General features: G+C 43.0%; 1 non-coding gene across 1 annotated transcript; it reads left to right on the forward strand.

Moving 5' to 3' along the window:
- Nucleotides 1-53: 53 nt before the first annotated feature.
- On the forward strand, nt 54-184 carry LOC115065057. Its single transcript, XR_003844855.1, has one exon. It is a non-coding gene; the product is annotated as a small nucleolar RNA SNORA17 (small nucleolar RNA).
- The last annotated feature ends 9,912 nt before the right edge of the window (nt 185-10,096 follow it).

The following is a 10,096-nucleotide window of genomic DNA, read 5'->3' on the forward strand; positions in this document are numbered from 1 at the left end:
GAGAGAGAGAGAGAGAGAGAGAGAGAGAGAGAGAGAGAGAGTATATACAGTTCTGTGCCTCTAGAGGCACTGCAAGTACAGCTGCTGTGCTATATGTGTGCCAGTAGGTGGCAGAGAGGAGAGATGCTATGTCTAAGCTCAGTGTCTGACCTGGGAATGGCTGAATGATTAGTAGCCTAACATTCCCTGAAAAAAGCAAGCCTGAGATGACCACCAGTCTGGTGCCAGGGGGTCCAGACAGACCTGGCAGAGCGGGGGTCTATTACCACCAAAGGCCAGGTAGACATTGCTGGTCTGGGCTGCTGCCCAGGAAAATATTGATGTCTGAGGACTGGGCAGGCCCACCCCTCATCTGGGCACCAGGGAGAGGAAAAGGGGGGGGGGGGCTGGTCCTGGAGGCTTGAGAGCAGGAGAGTTTACCCTGCCCAGCCAGCAGCAACAGTACTTGAGATAGCAGCCCTGCAAGAGGAGTTGCATGTAAGCCAGCCCTGAGGGTAAGAGAATGAAAGAACTGGCCCTGACACCTGTGTGGTGGCATGGATAAGAGAGAGATACTCACCTCCTCCCTCGCCCTTCATCACCTGCAACAGGTGGGAGACCTGGCCTTGGGGCCATGAGAACAGGAGAGATGACCCTGTCCCTCATCAGCCACAGCACTCTGGAAAGCAGCCCCTGAGCGTTGCCTGGCAGCACAGTAGAGCTAACCCTGGAGGTGGGGTTGTAGGTGAGCTGCCCCTGAGATCCCGAGAGCAGGAGGGCTGGCTTAGCCCCTTGCCTGCTGCAGCACTGGGGAGGGTGGGTCCTGCACGTCACCTGGACAACACAGTAGAGCTGCCTCTGATGTGGGGGTAGAGGAGTCCTCCCCAAGGCTTGAAAGCGGGAGAGCAGGAGAGCTCGCTGTGCCCCGTGCTGGCTGCAGCATTGGATCAGCCAGCCGGGGCAGGGCTGAAGAGCTTGCCCTTGTGGTGTGAGTGCAGTAGAGCTGCAGACTGACCAGCTCAGACACCTCTCAGGCCCAGGGCTTTGAATTGGCCCACGAAGCATCTACCCCATCAACGAACTGTTGGAGTGTATGCAGGGGTCAGCTCTTTGGTCAGATCCAAAACTACAGTTTCTCCATGACACAGGGCGACAACAGGGTATCTGAGAGGAGTCCCCGTGATGATTCAGTAGTAAAAGTGTAGCAGAGGCCAGAGGCCTCGAACCAGACCAATGATTCATTGTAATAGACATTTACAAGCAAAGAAGTGTGGACAAAGGGGTAAACTGTGGGACACACTGTGACACACTACAGCTTCCACGTCGAATTTTTTTCCCTGTTAGGGGGAAGTTGCAAGGGTGGAGGGTAGGGGAGAGTAGGGGGGGATGAGTGGGATTGGGGTTCATGATGTGAAATTCGCAAAGAACCAATAAAATTTGAGAAAATAAATAAAAGTAGAAAAGAATATACTGGTCAATCTCTATTTAGAGTTTCTTCCACTATCAGCTTCTAGTTAGTTGTATTCTACTAGGATCTAACCAAATCCATTTACTTTGACTCATTTACACTTAAGTGTTGGTGCCTCCCACCCCCACTAACCACTCCCCCTCCAGCAGGAATACCAGAGTGCTACCTAGTTCACCCGGACCGCCCACCGTTGCCTGGACCGCCCACCATCGCCTGGACCGCCCACCGTCGTCTTGAGACCTGCCCGCCATCGCGAGAACTGCCCGCCATTGCAAGAACTGCCCATCATCGCGAGAACCGCCGTGGCAACTTCAAAGGACTCAGGGGCATGCTGGGAACCCTTCCTTGTACTTAAGCCAGTTCAAACAATAAAAATCTGGGCCTTGATCAGACATTTTGCCAAGGCCCCATGTTTCCCTTCGCAGCCCTGTTCTTTTTCAGGAGTTCTAGTTCTCCAGTTCGGATCCACAGTGTTTCTGCAGGCAGAGCCACACACTTAAGACTTGCTTTACGGCTTACACTGTGATCTGTCTTAGAGACAGTTCCACTGGCTGCTGCAAAGAATATTGAATAAGATATTCTTTGCAGTACCTCAGGAAATTAATCTATGATGCAGATCAATTCTGAAATGTCTTCATTGGCACAGTCTGACTGGCCTACCTGCGATGAGAACAGGGAGTTGAAGCCATTTCTATTATTGCTTAGAACTCTTTTTTTTTTTTTTTTTAATTTTAAAGATTTATTTATTTATTATACACTGTAGCTGTCTTCAGACACTCCAGAAGAGGGCACCAGATCTTGTTACAGATGGTTATGAGCCACCATGTGGTTGCTGGGATTTGAACTCCGGACCTTCGGAAGAGCAGTCAGGTGCTCTTACCCACTGAGCCATCTCACCAGCCCCTGCTTAGAACTCTTTATGCTCATTAGTGTTTATCTTATGAATCTGAGAGCCTCACCACCGGGTGCTTTGATACGTCTGACTTTTATATCTTCCTGGTGAATTATCCCTTGTATCGCTATGCAGTGTCTTTCTTTGTTTCTTCTGATTACTTTCCTTTGAAGCCAGGTATCAGAAAAACTCTGCTAGCTTGTGTTAGCTTTTGTTTTCATGGCATGTTAACTTCTGTCCTTGAACTCTTAAGTTTCTGTATGTCTTTGCCAGTGATATACATTAATTTGAGAGAAAAAAAAAAGATAGATGTCACTTTTTTTAAAGCAAGCAGTTTTTAGTTAGAAAGTGAAGCCTATTTGCATTTAGGGTAAAAAGTCTCCCAGTGAGACGTTTAAAAGACATTGTGCTTTTGTTGGTTATGCTCTGCTTGGTTGGATTTTTCCCTCTTTTTGCTTTCTCCCTCACTCCCATTAGGGCTTTGGTTGGAGACATGATCAATTTTCCGAAGTTGTGCCCTCGTGACTGAAATCATTGTTCTTTCTCTGTGAATGTTTATCTTCTGTAGCCCTGGCTTGGTGGTGATGTGTTTTAAAATGTCTCCGTTTCTCTGCTGCTTTTAAAACACAGCGTTGTTGGCTATGGTGATCTCTCTTGACAGTTACTTGTTTCCGGGCCTTGAAATATAGTGTGTCGTGCTTTGGGGGCTTCTGTTGAGAGTTCTGTTATCATGAAATGTTTGCCAGCGTGAACTGGAGTCCTGGGCATCTTCAGGAAAATGCATCATGAAGACGTTTTCTCTGGCTATGAATTTGGGGAATTCAAAGTTACTCTTATGCTTGAATGCCCACTTCTTTCAATGAATTTTGGTTTTGGTTTTTGTTTTCCTTCTATAATCCCATTTGATTTATTTTCTATGCCTTTAGTTTTGATCTCAACTCCCTCTGAGTCTTACAGGTTCTTCTGTTTGGCCTCTTGATTATATCACAGAGATTTTGAAAGGTGTTGCAGTGCCTACTTCTTTATGTTTCTTTAAGGATATTTGAATACAGTATTTCCTTGACCTTGTCTTCAATCTGATTTTTTTTCCCTCTTGCTTTCTTGAAGCTGATAGTGTTTTCCACTGTGATTTTGTTTGATCCATTGATTTTTTTCACTTCTAACATTTATTTGTTTGTTTGTTTATTTGTTTTCAAAATCTGTTTCCTTGCTTAATTTACACTCATACTGGAGATGTTTTTACCTCCAGGCCCTGACTTAGCTTTCTCCTCATCTGCTTGGAAATGTAAGATAAAATAAACTGTGTCCTCCCCAAGTTGCTTTTGGCAGTCTTGTAACAGTAATAGAAACCCTAAAACAGGAGTTGGTACCTGGTTTACGACTAGCAGGGGTATCACTGTGAGGGACCACATCAGGCACTTTGGGAAAGACTGTGGTGGCATTTTAATTTGAGGTTAGGCAAACCACTCAGTGCTCAGAGCTCGGGGTGCTATGCTGTGGGAGCTTAGGGAATGAGAATGTTGAGAGCAGTTGGATGATGGAGACCTGGTTTATGAAGATTCAAAGGGAGGTAACTACTCTACCAGGACTCTTTGTATGATACGATATTAAAACATGTGACAACAGCAGTGGGCGAGTCTTCCCACCCGAGCTGAACCTTATTCCTCACAGTCATGCCTTATCAAGCTGAGAAGTCCACTTCATCTTGCTGATAGTTGAGATTAACTGTCATCACTTCATTTTGGCATTTTCACGCACATATCGCTTTGTCTTTTTCTTATATCTTACTCTTTTTATCCTTCCCTGTTACCTTTCTCTTTCAACGTTTATTGTTGTTGTTTATTTCTGCATCCTGAGGCTTGAACCCTTGAACCCTTCAGTGTTAGGCAAGTGCTGTACCACTGAGTTTATATCACCAGTCCTGAAGCTTTTTGTGTTTTCTGCTTCTTTTAAAGTTTCCTTTTATTTATTACGGTCGTGTGTGTGTGTGTGTGTGTGTGTGTGTGTGTGTGTGTGTGTGTTGGTCAGAGGACAACTTTTGGATGTTGGCTGTCTCCTTCCATTGTGGGTTCTGGGGAGTCAAACTCCTGAGAGTCAGGCTGGGGCAGCTACTCTCTCCTGCTGAGTCATTGTGCTGACCTGGTTAAAATTACTGTTCTGTTTCCTTACCTAACTGTATTAGGAAATTTAAATATCATTTACTGACAAATTAATTGAATGAAATTCTATTGCTAATAAGTATATTTTATTTCAATAAAGCTATTAATTTATTGCATTTCCTAAATTTTATATTCTATAAAATATAAAATTTAGCTATATTCTTTTGATTTTCTTATTCCTCTGTCATTTCTGTCAGTAAATCTTGACACTCTGATAATAAAGAAAAGACAGGAAGCTTAAAAAAAAAAAAAAAAAAAAAAAACATGTGACGAGAGACCAGAACCAATAAAGGGAAAGGGACATCTTTGCTTTGCTGAGCCAATGGATATTTCTCAACTATAGCTGAGAAATTAGGAGTGTTTAAGAAGAAGCCAGCATCATTGAGACAATGTCTTCTGGGAAGTGTTTCTCAGAGTCAGTACATAGAAGCTGTTGTCCAGAGTGGGCCAAGGCTGTACCCTGTGCTAGTCCAATTGGTAACATGTAAGAACATCCCGGGTGATTCTGGTTTCAAAGGTATGAAGAGGTCTTGGAGGGGAGCTGAGGCTCAGCACCAGGAGTATCCTCAGTATAGAATGGGGTTGGCATCTCCTCAGACGTCTCCTCAGACATCTCCTCAGAATGGGGTTATGGTGCAATGTTAAGGTTGGCACCATGTGCCAGGGTCAGAGTCCCTGAGGAGAGACCAGAGAAAGGCTACTGATGAGAGACCTGGAAAAAGGGCAGCCCAGGTGCAGCAGAGACACTAGTAGTTTGGAGAATGCCATAGAATAACCACCAAGGACTGCAGCAGCTGTGTGGTGGAGCCTGCCAGATCCTACGAGACAAGTCCTTTGAAGCCCAGAGCATCATGAGTATAGCCCAGATGTTCAACGCTGAGTTTTTCATACTGCTGATCTTTCTTCTTTGATTCAATTGTAACTGTGCCCTGGTTCTCTCTTAGAGTAATAAAGCATTTAACTTAAATATGATTTTACTAGAACCCATACTTAAAAGACTTTGGAATTTTCAAGAGACTGGGGTTTTAAGAGACTTGGATGTTTATAAGAGACTGGACTTTTTAAAATGTTTGAATTTTTAAGGACTATGATAGTTGTATAAGTTATAATGTGGTTTATATGTTGATACTGATATTATAAGATCTTGAGTTTGAACAAGAAAGGAAAGTCAATGGCTTAATAGTAATGCATTGGTGTGTCAAGATGACTAAGGTCATCAATTAGTCCTGATTACTTTTTGTCAACTTGACCCAAGCTAGAGTCATTTGGGAAAAGGGAGCCACCTCAATTGAGAAAATGCCCCTACCAGATTGACCTGAAGGCATTCTTATGGGGCATTTCCTACTGTGGGTGGTCCTGGGTTTTATAGGACAGCAGGCTGAGCAAGCCATGGAGATCAAGTTAGTAAGCAGCACCCTCTATAGCTCCTGTATCCGTTCCTGCTTCCAGATTCCTGCCTTGAGACTTCCCAGCATGATGGACTGTAACCTGTCAGATGAAATAAACCTTCGCCTCCACAAACTGCTTTTGGTCATGGTATTTATCACAGCAATAGAAAGCTAACTAAGTCAGTGTCCTTACCAAAGATATGGAACCTCAATGAAGTTACAGGAGACATGAGGTGCCCAAATTGGGAGCTATTTCACAAAAATAACTGATTCAAGAACTCTAATAGCTTGAAAATCACAAAACGTAAAGAAAAAACATAATTGTTCTTGACTGAGGGTGACTAAAGAGACATGAAAACTGAAGAGTAACAAGTGGATCTTACTGAAACAATTGCTGAGTCATGAATGGACCTTACTGAAACAATTGCTGAGTCATGAATGGGCTTGGAGGATTAGCTGGTAATAGAAAACTAATACTAACTTCCTCATTTTGATAGTGTATTTGAGAGTGTGTTTGACAGAGTATTTCGACTAATGTCATGTCCTGTTTAAAAAAAATTTTCAAACTGACATTTTTGGTATAGCGAGTCATCACATTGACAGTGAGCTTTTAAATGGTTAAGAGAAAATAAGCTCTTTGCATAGTACTTCCAAATTTTCTGTAGGTAGTGACTAAANACACACACACACACACACACACACACACACACACACACTCACACACACTGTTGAAGGAGACTGATAGTCTGGTAGTTAGTCAAAAGCTGTGTGTAGCCTGAGGAGTCCATTGGTCAGTTTTCCAAGCATGTGTACTACCCCATCTTCCCTTGACTAGAGTAACTCCCATTTGCAGCATATGCACAAGTGCTATCTTCCACTATGACCCCTGGTAAGGCAAGAATGGTATTAGCAGCACTTGTCCAAATGCCCTTGACAAATTAAGCATTCAATAGCACAGAAAGTGAGTGGCTGACAGATGAACACAGTTTCGAGTAGGAAAGCAGCAGGGTTTAGGGAGTAAAGCAGAACCAGATGCCCTTTCCATCCCTTGCACTTCCTAATCCTTGTTATCCTCCATGGACCTGTTAATGGATATCACGGGTCAGATGAGGTAAGAGCCAGGCCTTACACTATTAATCCCTAGTCATGTGCTGTTGAGCAAGTCAGCACAGTTTTCTTAACTGTAAGACAGGAATATAAAAATATATTTTTATATTTTATATTTATATATTTTAAGGTGTGTGTGACATGTTTCAGGTTAATTATCTAGACTCAGTTCTCTAAAGAGATATTACTTGTGGGATGGTTTTGAGAATTAAAAACCACCCAATAAATAAACAATAAATCACACTGGTCATGATTTTTATGATTTATAACAATGATTTCCATGGTCTGATTATACTTCATGAACCAGGAAAATACCCATTGTAGAAGTTATCCTGGTTCTTCCTCCCTTCCCACACCCCATAAATAAGACCTTGAACTCAAGGAATTGACAAATACCTTGACCACATAGCTAGGCTGTTCTCTGACTAGATCACAACTTAAATTAGCCATTCATTCTAATCTATATTCTGCCACAGTGGCTGGTTACCTGTGCTGAGGTGTGTCCATCTTATCACATCCTGAGCAAACCCGAGCAAATCTCCCACACTGGGCTCCACCCCAGAATTCATCTGCCTTCCAGATGTTGCACCTTCTCTTCTACCCTTTCCTATAGGCTGTTGGTTTTTGTTTTTTAAATTGGCAAGTGATGCTGAAGGAAAATGGCCTTTAATCCCAGCACTCGGGTGGCAGAGGCAAACGGATTTCTGAGTTCAAGGCCAGCCTGGTCTACAAAGTGAGTTCCAGGACAGCCAGGGCTACACAGAGAAACCCTGTCTCAAAAAAACCAAAAAAAAAAAAACAAAAAAAAAACAAAAAAAAAAATTTAAGGCCTGTGATTCATGTAATTTATGTCAAATAAGTCCAGAGAAAAAATTGTGGGCTTAGAAGTCTGAGGCGGAGAACACCTTGAGACAGGCCTTGGCACACCCAGGCAGGCCTTTGTTTAAAACATTCCTGACATAGTTTGGAGTCACCAGGTGTTCTGCCAACTTACACATACCACTCTGCAAAAGTGTTGGCATTCAAACAGACCAATCATGTGTAACCTTGCCAATTCTTGCTAGCCCCTCCCCCTCCCCCTATAAAACCCCTAGCTTTCAGGCCACGTGGTTGGTGCCTCTACCTCCTGCGTGAGGTAAGCATTGGCCCGGAGCTCCGCCATTAAACTACCTCATGTTTTTACATCAAGATGGTTTATTCGTGGTTTTTGGGCGTCGCCTTCTCGAGACTAAAGTGGGGAGGGCTCCCCACGAAAGTCTTACAATGCATCCATACAATACACAAGATATTCTCTCTACAATCTATTTTACAAAAACAAAAGTCTAATTGGCACAAGTCAACTGAGTGACGTATTCAAAGCAGCACAGGAGGTGGGAAGGTCCGACTCAGACACAAGCCAAGCTCTCCACAAATCATAAATGGCCTTTGTTAAACAAAACAAAACAAAAAACACTTTGGTAAAGGCTTCCAGGTAAGTCTTATCCCTTTGATGAAACGCCTCTTGCAACAGTAGTACCAAGCTTTAGTGCCTAACAGTCATGTGGAAGGTTCTTAAGCTCTAGATCATTGTTTCTGCCTAGAGCTCCTGACCCACTGAGTCTGCAAAGGACAGAACCAGTTTGGAAGGCGAGGGAACACTGAGGGCAGGAAATGAGTCCTGTGGTGAAACTAAAGAGTCAGGAGGGAGAGCTGTCAAGTGGGGTTTAGCAGAGCTGGCGGGTGTTGGCCAACAAAAGAAATACACCAGCTCGCCTCTGCCTGTGGCAAATCACCTTTGGAGATGAACAGCAACAATATTCTAAATCCAGAAATGACCATAAGAGGTAGGTTACTTTAGTAGCTTAATAACTATTTTAAAAAATAAATCCATAATTTAAAAATTCCTCAAAAGAATCCCCTGTAGTTCCAAGAACTTTCCTGGCGAATTCTAGGCTTTTAAAGCACGTTTCTAGTTGCAGAATCCAGAGAACACTTCCTAGACCGAAAACCAAACCAGAAAAAAGGCAGTTCTAAAAAGAGAATAGAAAAAAATGCTTGAGGTGACATATCCCTGTAAACACAACACTTGGGCAACTGAAGCAGGAGGATTGCTGCAAATTTGATTCTGGCCTCTAGGGATTATCAGGCCATCCAGGGATACATGCACTCTCCCTTGAGAAACAAAATAAAACCAATAACAAAAACAGGACGAGGGAGGAGGACAGGTGGAAGGGGAGGCAGAGGAGGGGGGAGAAATAAGATAACAAGGAAGAAGAGACTGATGAAGAAAAGGAGAACTAAAGAGAAAGGATTACAGACTAATATTCTCAACAGTATAGATGCAAAATTCTTTAGAAAACATAACAAGACAGAAATCAGCAATATCTGAAAAAATTGTGTCATGACCCATTAGAATTCCAGATTAAAGCACTCGGTGCCAGGAGACTTCCCAGAGCAGTTGCCTGGGTCCTGCAATGACACTGGGTCACCCTAATCCGGGGAAGGGAAAAGCCGGGATTCTGTGCCCATGGCCTTTGTTCTAACAAAATGAAGTCCTGAGTTCGACACAAAGTTGATGACTCTGAATGTGACAAACAGGAGAAAGGTTGGCTTAAAGATATGGGTACTGGACAGATCAGTAAAGGCTTTGTATGTATGTATGTATGTATGTATGTATGTATGTATGTATGTATGTATAAGCCACAGTGACCCCTTGAGTAGCAACCACAGGCCAAGAAGAGCAGGAGATCCTCTGGTCAAACATTGGCACACCAAACATATGGAACTCTATTCTTCAAATTTGTTTAGTGTGTTTGTATTGAAACCTTAAACTCTAACTTTATAAATGAGTATTTTAATGAGAACATTGCTCTGGCACCTTTCCTAACCTCTACCAAATGTTAAGAGAGTCCATTATTTGTTTTTTTTTTTTTTCAATTTTAAACTTTATTTTTTAATTTTTTAAATTTATTTATTATTATTTTCTTTATTTACATTTCAAATGCTATCCCCAAAGTCCCCTATACCCCACCCCCACNCCCACCCCTGCTCCCCTACCCACCCACTCCCACTACTTGGCCCTGGCCTTCCCCTGTGCTGGGTCATATAAAGTTTACAAGACCAA

This window comes from Mus pahari, chromosome 11 (genome assembly GCF_900095145.1).
Source record: "Mus pahari chromosome 11, PAHARI_EIJ_v1.1, whole genome shotgun sequence".
Taxonomy (NCBI): Eukaryota; Metazoa; Chordata; class Mammalia; order Rodentia; family Muridae; genus Mus; species Mus pahari.